Here is a 17261-nt window from a genome sequence, read left to right on the forward strand (position 1 = left end):
CCACAGATGCTGCCTGACGTGCAAACTATCCACAACACTTTCTGTTTTTTCTCAAATTTCCTGTATCAGCAGATTTTTGCTTTTCAGTTGGTATGCAATGGTTCTAATTACGTGGCTGTGCATTTATCAGTGAATCATTAAACGAGATTGATCTCATTCAAAAATACCAAACATTTGAAACTGGGTATGACCTGGTGGAATAATACTTGCACTGATTTTATTGTCAATGGTAAATGGATGTGCTGACTGTTAACCTCAGATTTCCAGCACTTTCTGTCATAAAGTTTCACTTTTCCTTCATTGATTCCTTCCAGGTGACAGCCTTTGGCAACAGAATTGGATGGTCAACCAATCAGATCAAAGAATTCACACATACAGCAAAACAGAAAGTAAGAAGTAAATCTTTAGCTCTATGGCAGCGATTCTCAACATTTTTATGCCATGGACCCCTTCCATTAACCAGGGGGTCGGTGGACATAAATATTTATGCAGATAAAATAAGTGCATGGGCAGACTCCAGAGGTAGATCCACTGACACTTCATCACTGATTTCAGGCTGTTACATAAGTAAACACTTTCAACAAAAATTCCGTTCTCCAGTTGTTTTAATATGGGAGATCACCCTTGCTTTGGTAGTGAGTAGTACCCACCTTTCTCTGAAAAAGGAGGACATCTTTGTTTTCTAATCTCTTCCTTTACATGCATGTCTGCTCTTAAACAATCCTCCCGCCTCACTACCAGGGATAAGATTCCTCTTGTCCCCACCTACCACCCCCACCCCCAGCCTCAGCATCCAGCACATAATTCTCTGAAACTTCTGCCACCTCTAACTGGATCCCATCACCAAACACATCCTTCCATCTCCCCTACTTCCTGCTTCCCGTAGGGATCGCTCCCTGTGCAACTCCTTTGTCCATTTGTCCCTCCCCACTGATCTCCCTCCTGGCACTTATCCTTGCAAGCAGAACTAGTGCTACACCTGCCCCTACACCTCCTCTCCTACTACTATTCAGGGTCCTAAACAGTCCTTCAAGGTGAGGTGACACTTCACCTGTGAGTCTGTTGGGGTCATATACTGAGTTCGGTGCTCCTGGTGTGGCTCTTGTATATTGGTAAGTCCCGATGTAGATTGGGAGACCGCTTCGCCGAACATCTACGCCCCATCCACCAGATCTCCCAATAGCCACCCATTTTAACTCCACTTCCCATTCCCATTCCAATATGTCCATCCATGGTCTCCTCCACTGTCGAGATAAGGCTGAGGTTGGACAAGCAACACATTATATTCCGTTTGGCTAGCCTCTAACCTGATGGCATGATCATTGATTTCTCAAACTTCCAGTATTGCCTCCCCTCCACCCCTACTTCACAATTTCCATAAGACCATAAGATATAGGAGCAGAAGTAGGCCATCTGGTCCATCGAGTCTGCTCCACCGTTCAATCATGGGCTGATCCAATTCTTCCAGTCATATCCACTCCCCTGCCTTCTCCCTATACCCTTTGATGCCCTGGCTAATCAAGAACCTACTATCTCTGCCTTAAATGCACCCAATGACATGGTCTCCCTAGCCGCTCATGGCACCGAATTCCACAGATTTACCACCCTTCGACTAAAGTAATTTCTACACATCTCTGTTCTAAATTGACTTCCTTCAATCCTGGAGTTGTCCCCCTTGTCCTAAACTCCTCTACCACGGGAAATAATTTTGCCATATCTAATCTGTTCAGGCTTTTTAACATTCACAGTGTTTCTATGACATTCCCCCCCTCATTCTCCTGAACTCCAGGGAATACAGCCCAAGACCACATATGGTAACCCTTTCATTCCTGGAATCATTCTTGTGAATCTTCTCTGAACCCTCTCCAAAGTCAGTATATTTTTCCTAAAATAAGGAGCCCAAAACTGCACACAATACTCCAAGTGTGGTCTCACAAGTGCCTTTTAGAGCCTCAACATCACATTCCTGTTCTTGTATTCTATACCTTTAGAAATTAATGCCAACATTGCATTTGCCTTCTTCACCACCGACACAACCTAAAGGTTAACCTTTAGGGTGTTCTGCATAAGGACTCCCAAGTCCCTTTGCATCTCTGCATTTTGTGTTCTCTCCCTATCTAAATAACAGTCTGCCTGTTTATTTCTTCCACCAAACTGCATAACCATACACGTTCCAATACTGTATCTCATTTTTCATTTCTTTGCCCATTCCACTAAACTATCTAAGTCTCTCTGCAGGCTCTGTTTCCTCAACACTACCCACTCTTCCACCTATCTTTGTATCATCGGCAAATTTAGCCACAAATCCATTAATCCCATAGTTCAAATCATTGACATACATCGTAAAAAGCAGTGGTTCCAACACCGACCCCTGTGGAACTCCATTGGTATCCGGCCGCCAGCAAGAATGGGATCTCTTTATTCCCACTCCCTGCCTTCTGCCAATCAGCCAATGCTCCACCCATGCTAGTAACTTCCCTGCAATTCCATGGGCTCTTATCTTCTAAGCAGCCTCATGTGTGGCACCTTATCAAAGGCCTTCTGAAAATCCAAGTACACCATATCTATTACATCTCCTTTGTCTACTCTGTTTGTAATTTCCTCAAAAGATTGTAGTAGGTTTGTCAGGCAGGGTTTTCCTTTAAGAAAACCATGCCTACCTTGTCATGTGTCTCCAGGTACTCTGTAATCTCACCTCTAACAATTCATTCCAACAACTTCCCAATCACTGATGTCAAGCTATCAGGTCTATAGTTTCCTTTCTGCTGCCTCCCACCCTTCTTAATAGCATAGTAACAATTGCAATTTTCCAGTCATCCGGTACAATGCCAGAATCTACTTATTCTTGAAAGATCATTGTTCATGCCTCTGCAATCTCTCCAGCTACTTCCTTCAGAACCCGCGGGTGCATTCCATGAGGTCCAGGAGATTTATCCACCTTCAGACCATTAAGCTTACCGAACACCTTCTCAGGTGTAATTTTCACTGCACATACTTCAGTTCCCTGACACTCTTGAATGTCTGGTATACTGCAGATGTCTTCCACTCTGAAGACTGATGCAAAATGCGCATTCAGTTCTTCTGCCATCTCTACATCTCTCATTACGATATTTCCAGTGTCATTTTGTATTGGTCCTATATCTACCCTCGACTCTCTTTTACTTTTTATATACATAAAAGAGTTCTCTTATCACTTCCAGATCATTGCACAACACCCAATCCAGCAGAGTTGATCCCCTAGTGGGCTCAACAACAAGCTGTTCTAAAAAGCCATCCTTTAGTCATTCTACAAATTCTTTCCCTTGAGGTCCAGTACTGACCTGGTTTCCCAATCCATTTTCATGTGAAAATCCCCAACGATTATTATGACATTGCCCTCCTGACATGCCTTTTCTATCTCCTGCTGTAATTTGTAATCCACATCCTGGCTGCTGTTTGGAGGCCTGTACACAACTGCCATTAGGGTCTTTTTACCCTTGCCATTTCTTAACTCAACCCATAGAGACTCTACACCTTCCAATCCTATGTCATACCTTTCTAATGATTTAATATTATTTCTTATACACAGGGCCATACTACCCCCTCTGCCTACCAAGCTATCCTTCCGATACACCATATATCCTTGGACGTTCCGCTCCCAATGGCAGCCATCCTTTAGCCAAGTTTCAGAGATGGTCACAACATCATACTTGCCAATCTGTAGCTGAAATTCAAGATCATCCATTTTATTTCTAATGCTACGTGCATTCAAATGTAACACTTTCAGTCCAGTATTTGTTCCCATCCCCTTGTCCCTGTCTCATGTTGTCTCCTTGCCTGCCCATTGCCTCCCTCTGGTGCTCCTTCCTCCCCCAACCCCCATCTTCTTTCTTCCATGGCCTTCTGTCTCTTTCACCAATCAACTTCCTAGCTCTTTGCTTCATTCCTCCCCCTCCAAGTTTCATCTGTCACCTGGCGTTTCTCTCTCCCCTCCACCCACCTTTCAAATCTACTCCTCAGCCTTTTTTCTCCACACATGCCAAAGGGTTTCAGCCTGAAACATTAACTGTACTTTATTCCATAGATGCTGCCTGGCCTGCTGAGTTCCTCCAGCATTTTGTGTGTGTTGCTTGGATTTCCAGCATCTGCAGATTTTCTCTTGTTTGTGAAATTAAAGGCCAGTTAGCCTAACTTCAGTGTTGGGGAAAGTGTTGGAATCTATTATTAAAGATGATGTTTTGGGGTCCTTGGAGACTAATGATAAAATAAGTCAAAGTCAGCATGGGTTCTGTCAAGGGAATTCTTGCCTGACAAATCTGTTAGAGTTCTTTGATGAACAAGCAGAGTGGACAAAGGAGAGGCAATGGATGTCATATACTTAGATTTTCAGAAGGCATTTGATAAGGTGCCACACATGATGCTGCTTAACAAGATAAACTCCTATGTCACTACAGGACAGATACTGGCATGAATAGAGGAATGGCTGACAGGCAAGAGGCAGCAATGGCAAAAGGGCCCTTTTCTGGTTGGCTGCCAGTGACTAGTGGTGCTTTTCAGGGGTCAGTATTGGGCCCACTACTTTTCACATTGTTTGTCAATGATATATATAATGGAATTGATGGCTTTGTGGCAAAGTTTGCAGATGATACGAAGATAGGTGGAGGGGTAGGTAGTGCTGAGGAAGCAATGAGATTGCAGTAGGGCTTAGACAAATTGGAAGAATGGGCATTAAAAGATGGAATACAGTGTTGGGAAATGTATGATAATGCATTTTGGTAAAAGGAACAATAGTGCAGACTATTATCTAAATGGGGAGAAAGTTCAAACATCAGAGGTGCAGAGGGACTTAGGAGGCCTCGTGCAAGACTCTCAGAAAGGATAATTTACAGGTTGAGTTTGTGGTAAAGAGGGCAAATGCAACGTTGGCATTTACTTCAAGGGGAGTAGAATATAAACACAAGGAGATAATGTTGAGCCTTTATAAGACACTAGTCAGGCCGCACTTGGAGTTTTGTCAACAGTTTTGAGCCCCATATCTCAGAAAGGATGTGTTGTCATTGGAGAGAGTCCAGAGGATTTTCTTAAGGTTGATTCTGGGAATGAAGGGTTAACTTTAGCTTTGGGCCTGTACTCCCTGGAATTTAGAAGAATGCAGGGGAATCTCATTGAAACCTACCTAATTTTGAAAGGACTAGATAAGGTGGATGTGGAGAGATGTTTCCTCTGGTGGGGGTACCCAGAACTGGAGGGCATAGCCTCAAAATTGAGGGGTGACCTTTTAGAACGGAGGTAAGGAGGAATTTATTTTAGCCAGAGAGCCATGAATCTGTGGAATGCTCTGCAACATTCTGTGGTGAAGACTAAGTCCTGGATATATTTAAGAGGGCAGTTGATTGTTTCTGATCAGGCGGGGCATCAAAGGATATGGTGAGAAGGCAGGTGTGTGGGGTTGGGCGGGATCCGGGATCAGCCATGATGGAATGGTGGAGCAGACTCAATGGGCTGAATGGCTTAATTCTGCTCCTACGTTTTATGGTCTTATGGTCTTGTATGTGGTGGAAGTGTATGACCGACTGCATTACGGCCTAGTATGGGAGCACCAATGCCTTTGAGTGGAAAATCCTACAAAACGTAGTGGATTTGGCCCAGTACATCATGGATAAAGCCCTCCCAATCATTGAGCACATCTACATGAAGCATTGCTGTAGAAAGCAGCATCGTTCATCAAAGATCCTTGCCACCCAAGCCATGCTCTTTTCTCGCTGCTGCCATCAGGTAGAAGGTATGACTGCCTCAGGACTTGCCCCATCATGCACAGGAACAGTTATTACCCCTCAATCATCAGGCTTCTGAACAAAAGAGGATAACCACACTCATTGGATTTCTGCTGTTCCCATAACTGATGGTGTCACTTTAAGGACTCTTCATCTTGTTATTTCATGCTCTCGGTATTTATTGCTATTTATTTATATTTGCATTTGTGCAGTTTATTGTTCATTGATCCTGTTTACAGTTACTGTTCTATAGATTTGCTGAGTATGCCCACAGGAAAAATAGCTCAGAGTTGTATGTGGTGATATGTTTGTAATCCAATAATATATTTCACTTTGATCTTTAAACTTTTGAATCTCATGCAGGATATAAAACTGCAAAAATCAGATTTGGGGATCACAGCAGGTGCTGTGAGGCAACAGTGCAATCTGTTGTGTCATTACTCTTTAGGAATGTGTTATACAAAATAAATATTCTTCACTTTTCTTCTTCTTAGCAGTCCATTGGGATAAAAAATTACTTTCTTCCAATCCAGTTTTATTGGTTCAGAGATGGCAAGAAGTATTTTGGTATACTATATTATTCCTTAATCTTCAAAAAAAGCATCAGAGAATTTTAAACATGAGAACGTCTGCAGATACTGGAAATCCAAAGCAACACACTCAAGATGCTGGAAGAATTCAGCAGGTCGGGCAGTCTCTATAGAAATGAATAAACAGTCGACATTTTGCCTGGCTTCACTATCATCTTCTAGCTAGCCTCTTACCCCTCCCCTCACCCTTCCTTCCCAGTCCTGAAGAAGAGTCTTGGCTAGAAACATTGACTGTTTTTTTCGCATTTCCATAGATGCTGCCAGATCTGCTGAGCTCCTCCAGTAATTTGTGTTTGGTGTATCACAGAACTTTGTCATAATGAAAAAAAATGACGTGGGAAGAGGTATTGGATTTTTAAGATTCTTCACTAATGGTATTGATGAGGTAATGCAGTTGATGTGTGTACCTGGGTCTGTAGAAGGTGCCGTTTACAGGCTTATCAGCAAAGTTGAAGAAGTTGGCATTAAAGGGCAGAGAGAGCACAGTTATAAAGCTGGCTAAGTAACAGGCACCAAAGGATCCTAGTGAATTGTTGTGGAACAGACTGGAGGAGGGTGAATAGTGGCATTTTCCAGGGATTATTGATGGCGCCATTTTTTTTTGTTAATCTGCATTAATATGATACATGTGTTACAAGCCACAATTTCTAAATATGTAAATGACACAAATCCTGGCTGTATTGTGAACTGCCAAGAGGATAGCGATGAATTGCAGAGGGATATAAGCAGGCTTTGTAGAACAGACAGACACAGGGAGGGTGGCAAAGAGTCTTGGGGTATGTGTGTACACTTTGTGGAAGAAGAGTCAGCAAAAGGGTTAATGAACTCAGTAATTGACATGTACTTTTCCATTTAAACTTTGTAATATTGAACGTTGTATCCTGAGTTTAGATCTGCAGATGACAGTCATCCTTTCATAACCATGATGCAGGCTCTGAGTGCGAATGGCCGAAAATAGAAATATGCTTTCATATGATTTGGCCACTTCTCTGTTCTATGATTAAGAATATCTTGTGTAACAGATGTACTCTCATGCTACTAGTCACATAGATTTGCTAGCTCTTGAGTATAAATATATGCAGAAATTGCTCTGTGGTTCAGAGTCTTGCACCTTTTTGCAGGCTCTCCATGATATCATGCTAAGTAAAGACATCACTGCTTGAAGTCTGATCTCTAGTGTTATTTGCTTCAACATAGTCATTGAAAGTTACAGGACAGTCTGAGAAAGTGGATTATAAATGTAATTCTGGGCTTTATCAATAAGAGCTTAGAGTAAAAAGAGAGGGAAGGCAAGCAGAAATTTGTGGAGCCCGAACTCAGCCTCAACTTGAATACTATGTTTAATTCTGGTCTCTTCATTATGGGAAAGATGTAGGGTCATTGGAAGAGTCTAGAAGATATATTCAAGAATGTTTCCCTAGACCAGGAACTTCATTTGAGGGGTAGATTGGACAGGCTGGAAAGTCTCTTGTGAGAATTGCTGATTTGGAAGAAGTATACAAAGTGGGGAGAACTGAGACACAGTTGGAAGTCTTCTTTCTTTGTTGGCGGGATTACGGAACAAAGGTAACAGGAACAAAATGAGGGAAGAGAATCAAACTTGACAAGCAAAATGACTTTTACATAGCATGTGTTTGAAATTTGGCAATGGTGCACACCAACGTGATGGAGGCAGTTCTTCTAGGTGAAATTGGATCAGTATATGTTGGAAAAAGATTTGCATTGGTTATGGAGATAGGGTTAATGAGTGGCCAGTGAGCTGCTCTACTAGAGGGCTAGTGTGGTTGTGACAAGATGAATAGCCTCCTTCTGTGCTGTGACCATTTTGTGATCCTAACACTATCTTCTAAAACAAAGGTTCCCACCCTGGAGTCCATGGACCCATTGTTTAGTGGTAGGGGTCCACGGCATAAAAAAGCTCCTGTTCTAAAAGGACCAAGAGTTCACAACCTGAGCTGTTGACACTTCAAAAATCTTTCTCAAATTTAGTTGCTCACTTAGATTGCCTCCATCTTAAGTTTTCTGCATGAAGGCAGAATGGGTGTGTATCTACTGGGCAACAATGATCCCTGCTCTCCTGTATGTTTCTGAGTCAGGAACTAACCACAGCAGTATGGTAAAGCATTTTAGGGGTATCATCAAACCTACCTCTGTTAAATCCTTGAAATCTACTAGCTGGATAAGTGAGCAAATATCAGTATCTTTTCTCATGTCAGCATCCCCAGCAGGATCATAGCAAGAAGTAACCTTGCACTAAGGAAATGATTTTAGCTATGTTCTTCATTCTGAATGAAGTGTTAGATTTTCACTGATTCATGTTAATTCCTACCTCATGGCTGCTCAAAAAGAAAAGGAGCATTCAGGATGGTGTTGACAACATTAAGTCCCTTCGTAAGAGTGAGAACACTGCCCGATACTTTCAAGCTCTTTTTGCTTCACCTGTGGCAGAGTCTGTGGGCCCAAACTTGTTCTGAAAAGACGCCTCAGAACCTACAGAACTGGAGTGGAAGTAACATGTGCTTGTCTCTTAGGGACTGAGTAAGAGAGAAGATAAAAGATTCCCAAATAAAATATGAAGAAAATTGTGGATAGATGTATCCAGCTATCTCCATTTGAGGTAAGAACAACAGATAGCAGCACAACCTTACAACTCCAGATTATAAAATGAAAGATTATAAAGATAAGCTTTATTTGTCATCTGTACATTGAAAAATCAAAACACATACTGAAATCCATCATTTGCATCAAATTAAATTGGCAAGGATTGTGCCAGGCAATCCGCAAATATCGCCACACTTCTGCATCAATATAGCATGCCCGCAATTCACTAATCCTAACCTGCACATACTTGGAATTTATTTATTTATATACAATGTGGAACAGACCTTTTTGGCTCTTTGAGCTGTGCCACTCAGCAATCCCCCGATTTAATCCTAGCCTAATCACAGAACATTTTACAATGACCAATTAATGTACGTCTTTGGATTTTGGGAGGAAACCAGAGCACCCAGAGGAAACCCATGCAGTCACAAGAAGGACGTACAAACTCCTTACAGACAGTGATGGGAATTGCGGCCAGGTTGCCTGTACAGTAATGCGACATGCTAACCACTACACTACCAGGAATGTGGGAAGAAGCTGGAGCACCTGGAGGAAACCCACACGGCGACGGGGAGTGTGTACTTACAGACAGCGGAGAGAATTGAACCCCTGATCATTGATCACTGGCTGGTGTGGTAAAGTGATGTGTTAACCACTACACTACTGTACCATCCTCCTAGGCTACCAAGCACCACCAAACACTTGGGATCAATTCTAACCTTGGGTGCCCTCTGTGTGGAATTTGTAGATTGTTGCTGTGACCTCCTGGGCTTCTTCCAGGTGTCCTGGTTTCCTGCTACAGCTCAACGACCTGTAGATTGGTAGGTTAATTGCCATTATAAAGTACCCAGATTGGTAGAATGGGGGTGAAGGGGTTGAGTTGAGGAGAATGTGGGATTAATAAAAATGGAATCATATAAGCTGGATGATTGATGGTTGGTATTGACTCAGAAGGCTGAAGAGTTTTATTCCAAGCTGTCTAACTTTGAGACATGGCTGACTGAACTGAGGATATGAGTTTCCTTCACACATTTTGTGTCGGTGCATTAGAAATCCGAGTAAACCCTTATAGTTGGACTGAAAACTGTTCAAAATCACAGTAGATGTGTTGCCCAAAGGTCTTTGAGTTACCATTATAAAAGATGCATTGGCGTTCCTTTCATCTCAATAGTGGGCAATTTGATAAGGAACTGGAACCAGACAATGGCTGCGGGGTTCACTTCAGTCACATGTGCTGTTGGTTCAACTGTCTGGGCAATTACTGGTTTAAATTAGCAAGTTCTCCACCCTCACCTTTTTCAGCTGGGTCTGGATAAGTGTCAGTTATGGATCAATGTATGAGCATAGGGAAGAGAAACGACTCCCGTGTTCAATAAGATCAGGACTGAACCTTCCATCTGTGACAGTGTCTCACTTTGTTTCTTGAATTTGAAAAATCTGGGGTTTATTAAACTTCAGTCTTGTATATAAGGTGAGGAGTTTGTACGGTCTCCCAGTGACCATGTGGGTTTCCTCCAGGTGCTCTGGTTTCCTCCCACAGCCCAAAGATGTACCAGTTGTTAAGTTAATTAATCACTGTAAATTGTCCTACAATTAGACTAGGGTTAAACTGGGGGTTGCTGGCTCGAGACCTGCAGCACGGCTCAAAGGTCTGGATCTTAACAAATAAATAAATACTAAATCACAAACAAGAGAAAATCTGCAGATGCTGGAAATCCAAGCAACACACACAAAAGGCTAGAGGAACTCAGCGGGCCAGGCAGCATCAATGGAATAAAGTACAGTCGACATTTTGGGATGAAACCCTTTGGCAGGACTGGAGAAAAAATGTTGAGGAGTTGATTTAAAAGGTGGTGGGAGGGGAGAGAGAACCACCAGGTGATAGGTGAAACCTGGAGGAAGAGGGATGAAGCAAAGAGCTGCAAAGTTGATTGGTGAAAGAGACAGAAGGCCATAGAAGAAAGAAAAGGGGAAAGGAGCACCACAGGGAGGCGAAGGGTGGGCAAGTTGGAGCATCTACGCTCTGTCCACTACAAGTGGGATCTCCCAGTGGCCACCCATTTTCATTCCAATTCCCATTCCGATTCCGATATGTTTGGGGGGTGGAAATCAAATTGAAGAGACTAGGAGAGAGGAGGTTAGTTGACAAATAGAGAAAGCCAGTAGACAGTGTGTGAGGGAGGATAGGCAGGTGACAGAGAAGGGGAGCGCTCAGACCGAAGATGTAGGGGAGAAGGAAGAAAAAGATAATAAAGTTGTTTGCACCATTGGGGATAAACAGAGAGTAAGAGGTGGAGAGTTTCTTAAATGCATCTATTTTAATGCTAGGAGCATTTTAAGAAAGGTGGATGAGTTTAGAGCATGGATTGATACCTGGAAATATGATGCTGTAGCTATTAGTGAAACATGGGTGCAGGAGGGGTGTAATTGGCAACTAAATGTTCCTGGATTTCATTGCTTCAGGTGTGATAGAATCGGAGGGGCAAGAGGGGGAGGTGTTGCATTGCTTGTCAGAGAAAATATTACAGCGGTGCTTTGGCAGGATAGATTAGAGGGCTCGTTTATGGGGGCTATTTGGGTGGAATTTAGGAATGGGAAAGGTGTAGTAACGCTTATAGGGGTGCATTATAGACCACCTAATGGGGAGTAAGAATTGGAGGAGCAAATTTGTAAGGAGATAGCAGATATTTGTAGTAAGCACAAGGTTGTGATTGTGGGAGATTTTAATTTTCTACACATAGACTGGGAAGCCCATTCTTTAAAAGGGCTGGATGGTTTGGAGTTTGTAAAATGTGTGCAGGATAGTTTTTTGCAGCAATACATAGAGGTACCAACTAGAGAAGGGGCAGTGTTGGATCTCCTGTTAGGGAATGAAACAGGTTAGATGACGGAGGTATGTGTTGGGGAGCACTTCGGGTCCAGTGATCACAATACCGTTAGTTTCAATATAATTATGGAGAAGGATAGGACAGGACACAGGGTTGAGATTTTGGATGGGAAAAGGCTAACTTTGAGGAGATGTGAAAGGATTTAGAAGAAGTGGATTTGGACAATTCGTTTTATGGGAAGGATGTAATAGAGAAATGGAGGTCATTTAAAGGTGAAATTTTGAGGATGCAGAATCTTTATGTTCCTGTTAGGTTGAAAGGAAAGGTTAAAAGTTTGAGAGAGCCATGGTTTTCAAGGGACATTGGAAACTTGGTTTGGAAAAAGAGAGAAATCTGCAATAAATATAGGCAGCTTGGAGTAAATGAGGTGCTCGAGGAATATAAAGAATGTAAAAAGAATCTTAAGAAAGAAATTAGAAAAGCTAAAAGAAGGTATGAGTTTGCTTTGGCAAGTAAAGTGAAAATAAATCCAAAGGGTTTCTACGGTTATGTTAACAGCAAAAGGATAGTGAGGGATAAAATTGGTCCCTGAGAGAATCAGAGTGGACGGCTATGTGCGGAGCCAAAAGAGATGGGGGAGATTTTGAACAATTTCTTTTCTTCGGTATTCAATAAGGAGAAGGATATTGAATTGTGTAAGGTAAGGGAAACAAGTAGGGTAGTTATGGAAACTGATGATGATTAAAGAAGAGGAAGTACTGGTACTTTTAAGGAATATAAATGTGGATAAGTCTCCGGGTCCTGACAGTATATTCCCTAGGACCTTGAGGGATGTTAGTGTAGAAATAGCAGGGGCTCTGATAGAAGTATTTCAAATGTTATTCGAAACAGGGATGGTGTTGGAGGATTGGCGTATTGCTCATGTGGTTCCATTGTTTAAAAAGGATTCTAAGAGTAAACCTGGCAATTATCGGCCTGTAAGTTTGACATCAATGGTGGGTAAATTAATGGAAAGTATTCTTAGAGATGGTATATATAATTACCTGGATAGACAGGGTCTAATTAGGAACAGTCAACATGGATTTGTGCCTGGAAGGTCATGTTTGCCAAATCTTAATGAATTTTTTGAAGAGGTTACTAGGAAAATTGATGAGAGTAAAGCAGTGGATGTTGTCTATATGGACTTCAGTAAGGCCTCTGACAAGGTTCCACATGGAAGGTTAGTTAGGAAGGTTCAACCATTAGGTATTAATATTGAAGGAGTGAAATGGATTTAACAGTGGCTGGATGGGAGATGCCAGAGAGTAGTGGTGGATAACTGTTTGTTAGGTTGGAGGCCGGTGACTAGTGGTGTGCCTCAGGGATCTGTACTGGGTCCAATGTTGTTTGTCATATACATTAATGATCTGGATGATGGGGTGGTAAATTGGATTAGTAAGTATGCAGATGATACTAAGATAGGTGGCGTTGTGGATAATGAAGTAGTTTTCAAAGCTTACAGGGAGATTTAGGCCAGTTAGAAGAGTGGGCTGAAAGATGGCAGATGGCGTTTAATGCTGATAAGTGTGAGGTGCTACATTTTGGTAGGACTAGTCAAAATAGGACATGCATGGTAAATGGTAGGGCATTGAGGAATGCAGTAGAACAGAGAGATCTAGGAATAATGGTGCATAGTTCCCTGAAGGTGGAATCTCATGTGGATAGGGTGATGAAGAAAGCTTTTGGTATGCCGGCCTTTATAAATCAGAGCATTGAGTCTATTTCCTGAGGAGACTGAGGTCCTTTAACATCTGTCGGACAATGCTGAGGATGTTCTATGAGTCTGTGGTGGCCAGTGCTATCATGTTTGCTGTTGTGTGCTGGGGCAGCAGGCTGAGGGTAGCAGACACCAACAGAATCAACAAACTCATTCGTAAGGCCAGTGATGTTGTGGGGATGGAACTGGACTTCTGACGGTGGTGTCTGAAAAGAGGATGCTGTCCAAGTTGCATGCGATCTTGGACAATATCTCCCATTCACTACATAATGGACTGGTTGGGCACAGGAGTACATTCAGCCAGAGACTCATTCCACCGAGATGCAACACTAAGCGTCATAGGAAGTCATTCCTGCTTGTGGCCATCAAACTCCTCCCTTGGAGGGTCAGACACCCTGAGCCAATAGGATAGTCCTGGACGTATTTCCTGGCATAATTTACATATTACTATTTAATTATTTATGGTGCAACTGTAATGAAAACCAATTTCCCTCAGGATCAATAAAGTATAACTATGACTATAACTATAGGAGTTGGGATGTAATTTTAAAATTGTACAAGGCATTGGTGAGACCAAATTTGGAGTGTTGTGTACAGTTCTGGTCACAGAATTATAGGAAAGATGTCAACAAAATGGAGAGATTTACTAGAATGTTACCTGGGTTTCAGCACCTAAGTTACAGAGAAAGGTTGAATAAGTTGGGTCTTTATTCTTTGGAGCGTAGAAGGTTGAGGGGGCACTTGATAGAGGTATTTAAAATTATGAGGGGGATAGATAGAGTTGATGTGGATAGGCTTTTTCTATTGAGAGTAGGAGAGATTCAAATAAGAGGACATGAGTTGAGAGTTAAGGATCAAAAGTTTAGGGGCAACATGAGAGGGAACTTCTTTACTCAGAGAGGGGTAGCTGTGTGGAACAAGCTTCCAGTAGAAGTGGTAGAGGCAGGTTCGATTTTGTCATTTAAAAAAAAATTGGATAGGTATATGGACAGGAAAAGAATGGAGGGTTATGTGCTGAGTGCAGGTAGATGGGACTAGGTGAGAGCAAGCATTGGGCACGGACTAGAAGGGCCGAGATGGCCTGTTTCAGTGTTGTAATTGTTATATGGTTATATGGTTATATGTCCGTCAATGGCCTCCTCCACTGTTGTGATGAGGCCACATTTTGGTTGGAGGAGCAACACCTTATATTCTATTTGGGTAACCTCCAACCTGATGGCATGAACATCAATTTCTCAAGCCTCCAGTAATGCTTCCAGACAAACTCCCCCCCACTTCCCTTCCCCTTTTTCCTCTCTCACCTCATCTCCTTACCCACCATTGCCTCCCTCTGGTTCTCCTTTTCCCCTTTATTTCTTCCACAGGCTTCTGTCTCTTTCACCAATCAACTTCCCAGCACTTTACTTCATCCCTCCCCATCCAGGTTTGACCTATCACCTGATTGTTCTCTCTCCCCTCCCTCCACCTTTTAAATCCACTCCTCAGCTTTTATTTTCCTGTCCTGCCGAAGGCATTCGATCTGAGACGTTGACTGTACTTTTTACCATAGACGCTGCCTGTGGCCTGCTGAGCCCCTCCAGTGTTTTGTGTGTGCTGCTTGAATAAATAAATACTCAATGCTTAAGCATTCACAATTGTGTTTTACATATAGCTTAATTTTGTTTGACTCAACAAATGAGTCCTTCGTCAATAAATCTCTAATCGATAATGTAAAATAGCCTAAAGGATCGCAGCGTATATTTGGTTCAAGGAAAATAATGATTACAGCAACACATCATCTTTGGAAAGTCATGATGGAAACAGGTTGAAATGGCTGTGAGTGGGAACATCGCATTATTAACACTCACGGAACTGAAGTGCGGTACAGTAACGAGTGGAACTGCTGGTCTTTTAGAACAGTGCCGAGGATGGACCAGACCATCAGGCACATGAGTTAATGTACTGGATTCTTACTGAATGGTCTTTAACATCAAGACAGTCATCAGCCTTCTCGTTTGTGCTTTCATGGCCATTCCAACTCTGTCTTGATCCAAGTTCAGTGCTCTGCTATGTGGCAATTCGTTTGTTCCTATATGGAATAACTAACTATTATATAGTGCATGGTCTGACCATGAATGTAGAGAAGGATTCATTAAGCTGAACATCAGTTACATTTTTCATTGAGTTTTGTATGATTGTATGGTATTATTTTTTGTCGCCAGTGTGGATTTCTCTATCTATCTATCTATTCATTTATTTAAAGATACAGCATGGAATAGACCCTTCGATCCACGCCATCCAGCAACCCCCGATTTAACCCTAACCTAATAACGGGACGATTTACAATGACCAATTAACCTACCAACTAGTACATCTTTGGGCTGTGGGAGGAAACCAGAGCACCTGGAAGAAACCTGTGTATTTCATGGGGACGATATACAAACTGCTTACAGAGAATGCTGGGATTGAACTCTGAACTCTGACACCCTGAGCTGTCATAGTATCGCGCTACCTGCTACACTACTGTGGTGCCCGCATTTGTTCAATGTTTCTGGCACAAATTCTGTTGGAGCTGCAAAATTGCTCACATCTGTTTCTTTTTATGAATTATATTGGTACATGATGGTCTTATGGTCTTATGTTGTTTTTCCTGTAATGGTTGTTATGGGGAAGATCTCTTAAATTTGAATTTGGGATTTGCAGTGTTTTTTTTTCCAAGATTGCTTACAGAAACCCAAGGGTCTGAAATGGGAGTTTGAGATTTTAATGATTGGTTTTTACATGCAAGAAGAAATCTAATTCTTGAGATGGATAAGTGAAGCTAATACAATGTTATCTCACTGATGGTGTGCCTCTCTTTATCCCAGGACACAGATTTCTGTGTCCTCTTTGGGTAAGTCAGAGAACAATGAATTCTCACAATTCTGATTTACAAAAGAAGCCTTATTTAATGATTTAAAACAAGTGTATAAACTCGTTCATCCAAAAATGGATCGATTAATTAATGGAAGATGTTTTGCTTTGAATGCTTTTTTTTCCCCGTTTAACTATTTTCCTGCCATAAAGGTTCTACCCACCAGTGATCTTTTTGGAAAAGGATAATAAATATTTAATATTTATATGGAACTTTCTTAAAGTGTCTTGAATCTTTCAAAAAAACTGAAAATATTATTCCTCTCCAAACATAGCTGTAAACACTAAAGTAGCCACATCTAATTCAGGGCTGGTTGCTGGGGTTTACTGATATCACATTAAGCTTATTGCTAGTGAAAGGTCATATTAATTATTCAAATACTGTGAAGTTTCCATGGTGCAGTTTTGGCTGGCTTATCCCCGTTTGTTCATTGCTTCCGGCACAAATTGCTCACATTCATTATTTTATAAATTATATTGGTACATGGAAGCTGTTAGCTAAATGTCCCCCTGTAACCAAGCAACTGCCGTTGATTCAGGGATTCTGATCTTTGGGCGAATAGATGTTTTCTTGGCAACTATAACTCTGAAAGTCATGGACGTCCATATTGTTTGAAAATTAGCTGCCAGCAATTGACTAAATATTCTACAGTCATTTTAGTCAGAAGAAAAACAGAGAGGCTTAAAAATATCAGATTAGCATTTGGACCACATTACCATTCATGGAAAATGGTGGCTGAACTGGAAAGGTGTGGCAGTATGTGATTATATTGCACACAACACAGCCCAAATGTTTACAGTTGGCAAATGAGTTTTTTTTTACCAGATTGCTCCAACATTA

The 17261-nt window shown here is 41.8% G+C and overlaps 1 long non-coding RNA gene across 1 annotated transcript in view; it reads right to left on the bottom strand.

The window, feature by feature from the left end:
• Nucleotides 1-303: 303 nt before the first annotated feature.
• Nucleotides 304-17261, bottom strand: part of LOC134359190 (uncharacterized) — a 101744-nt gene continuing 84786 nt past the window's right edge. Inside the window, exon 4 of the long non-coding RNA XR_010021060.1 lies at nucleotides 304-322. This is a non-coding gene — a long non-coding RNA (uncharacterized LOC134359190). The remainder of the gene's footprint in view (nucleotides 323-17261) is intronic.

Source organism: Mobula hypostoma, chromosome 20 (assembly GCF_963921235.1).
Source record: "Mobula hypostoma chromosome 20, sMobHyp1.1, whole genome shotgun sequence".
In the NCBI taxonomy this organism is placed as follows: Eukaryota; Metazoa; Chordata; class Chondrichthyes; order Myliobatiformes; family Myliobatidae; genus Mobula; species Mobula hypostoma.